The sequence below is a fragment of the Charadrius vociferus genome, unplaced genomic scaffold, assembly GCF_000708025.1.
Source record: "Charadrius vociferus isolate BGI_N301 unplaced genomic scaffold, ASM70802v2 scaffold72, whole genome shotgun sequence".
NCBI lineage: Eukaryota > Metazoa > Chordata > Aves > Charadriiformes > Charadriidae > Charadrius > Charadrius vociferus.
Window position 1 is genome coordinate 4,387,078 of NW_009647830.1, and position 3,378 is coordinate 4,390,455.

A 3,378-nucleotide genomic window follows, 5' to 3' on the forward strand; every position below is an offset into this window, starting at 1 on the left:
AACTGACAGAAAGTTTAGCATGAGTCACAACATGGCACAGAGCGTTTTATGTGTATAGTCGAAGGGATGCATTCCATCCCCTGCAGACACATGTAGTCTAATTTTAAACTTTATTTCAAGTCCTATTCTCAGTGGTAGAAGAGGCAGCCACAAGTTTAACGGAGGCTGCAAAATCTGCCCCAGAAGCAGATAAATACAATGGCAGCTAGCTCAAGCTGCCGAGATGACGATGCTAGCAGGTCCCAAATTAGCCAGTTTATAGCAAGGTCGGTTGTTTGACCACAATGTAAATATATCTACAGCATCTGAACAGGAGAACACAGCTGTGATTCAAAAGCCACCAGGCTTCAAAACAGTCCCTCTCTCACGTAAGTACAGTTTTATATTTCACTCAGCTGTAGGTTGTTCATGATAGGTAGGAGGAAGCTTCCAAAAGGACAAAAAAGATCAACTTGGGGAACTAACTGATTAGGAAGGATTAAAGACTTGATACTGCAAATTCTTCCCAGAGCATACAAGGGGAAGTTCAAGAGATTTACGTCTTTGGACTTCTATGAGTAAGTGTTCCTAGGCACATGAGTTAACATGTATCTTTGCCTTGTGCAGTCTTGTATATCAGTGTCCCCAGGAAAATTGTAGAACAATGGCAAGACAAATGACCTACAAATAGTCCATGGGTTGTACCAAACACGAGAATCCAAAGGACAATTTGGGTACAATAGGGGAGGGTATTGCAATGCCAGAACTTCTGTGTCTTCCAAGCCCCACACCAGGTCTGGGCCAGTATGATTTGCAGGAAAAAACAGCTGGAGAAAGTACATTCTCCTGCACCATTAAGATTATTCTAAAAATCCTCAATTCTTTTTTTCCTAAGATGAAATAAAAAAAAAAAAAAATCTTCAAAATGATGAGCTACAGGAAGAGAGCACTTATGTCTTGGGAATGACCGGTTTACAAATAGGAAGAACAAAGAACTGTGGACACTGACATATACAACTTTAACAAACAGACTCCAATTCTCAAAGTTAATATAGACTTGTCAGTGTACCTTAGTTCTTTAGTAGGAGTGTGTATCAGCTCTTTCGGAATGCATGACCTGACATTAGAGGGTTTCAAAATTAACACTGAAGCACTCAGCTAACTTTTTTTCCTGTTCTTAAGAAATTTTCAGTTGTACATCTCCAGGAAATGTGACCAGATGTCTTGAAATAAACATAATTCATCATTATTACACTGACAGGTTGACTTTTTTAATGAGTTTCTTAATTCATTTCCATGAGTCTGATGTGCTGAGGGAGGGTATGTCTTGTCTCTGTTTCATAGAACAGGGGTCATCATCCAATCGCTGATACGTCCCACACATGATTAAATAAGACCACCACAGATCTTTCTTCTATAATTATAATGCAAGGTAACTATGGTAACGATAGTTGGCAAATCTTGTCTTTTAAATGGCTTCTGTTGCACAGGTTTTTATATCTTCTTCCCCCTCCCCCTTCCCACGCACATTTTCTTCTTATTGTAAGAAGAAGTTATGGGTAACTATTACAAGATGTATGGATTCCTGTCCTCAGCCCTACTGAAGATCATTGCTTCATCAAGATTGGCAATTTCATTTAAGCCAAAGTCAGCTTGGAATACCTTCATATTTTACTTTCTCAAGACTCATATAGTCAGATATTCCTATTCCTTCATACCTTTACTACATCAGTTCACGTTCTCTTTTTTCCTCAAATTCTAACAATTTCCAGAAGCACTACTAAGCTGAATCAGCTTCAAACAAGGTTAAAATCATGACATTTCATGCATGTTTGGCATCTCCATCTTAGAATTAAAATGCATAGAAATTTCCTTCTTTATACTGTACACAGTTATTGGTACTCATACTCTATCTGAGCTAAGAATAATCTAAAGGTACGCTACTCAATTTCTGTAGAGAGTGTTGTCATTTACTAGTATTTTGACCTAAAAGGAAGACTGTGGTAGAAAGCTGTTTGACTCAAAGGTTTATGTTGCCTGTGAGCTGACTGGCTGTGTCTCTCCTCTTAATGTCTTTTTTCCATTGACTCACCTTTGATTTTTGGCAGATTCTGAACAACCTGTTCATTATAGCACTGGTGATGTGATCATAGTATGTCTGGCACTACTTGTTTTATAGAACAAAGCAGTACTTTGTTCCTCTGACTAGTTTAAGGTGCATTGTGTTTTTTCCATCCATCAAATCACTTCATTTTAATCATGAACCAGATGTCAAACTATGTTTAAAAACTTGGGCTGCACCTTACTTGCAGCCAAATGTACAAAAATTCAAGGACAGAGTTAAAGGGCTTTCTCTAAGAAAAGAAGCATTGATCTTCTAGTTATAATATGTAATGTTATCTTACCAGTTATCAGTACAATGTTATCAGTTCCTTGACTACTGGAAAAGTAAGGTTCAAAAACAGATAAAAATAAAGCTAGACTTGCAGTATGCAAAGAGATATGGAAAAAATTATGTACGCAACTTGATCTGCTAAACTATCTCTATATTTGGGGTTTAAAAATGGCTTAAATCGTAGTGATAAAATTCCAGTGGCTTAAAAAACTGAAATCTATGGCCTAAATTCAGCTCTGATATAAATCTAGAGTAATTCAACTGTAAGCAGTGATGGTGTTCCAGATTTACACCAGCGTAATCGAGACCAGAATCAGCATCATTTATTAAACTGTGGAGGCCGTGTTCTTCTCTCAGTATGTTTATTTAAGTCTCATTAGCTACTGAGAGGGAACTGTATACCTAATGGCCTGCAATGGATAGCAGGCATAGGAGCAAGGAAGGCAAAGGGATTTTCAGGGCTCAAAAAATGCAGTCTGTTTCCCAGGAGAGGGACTGTTGTCCCTCACTCATTCAATTATCTTCTTTACAGAGCCATAGAAAAATAGCAATGACCACATACAGGGGGATTATGAAGTTACAATGATTATATCTGCATATCCAGCCCATCCATCTCATTAAAGTGCAGCTAAAAAGTTCTAGCTTGCTTTGATAGGACACTGCCAGAAAATCGGGTAGCCTTTTGAGAGGAGGTTGGTCTCTTCTCCTCCCTAGACCTGTTTTATTCAGGCCTGTAGACACCTGTGTTCAGGTGTGTAAGAGCAAGGCCTTTTGGGAATGAGACAAGAAATATAATTTTGCAGCTGCTTGACAGGCTCCATGCTCTTGAGTCATGCCACTATAATCACCGCTTTTAATAAAACAAATAGCAACCATTTGATATCTGTACTAGATATAAATACGGCTGCAGTAAAAAGTAGCCCTCCTTCTGTTTGGAGGGAACCCAGGGAAATGTAAAATTAACGAGCCTGTGTGGCTAAAGAAAGACTCCAGTTAATCATGAA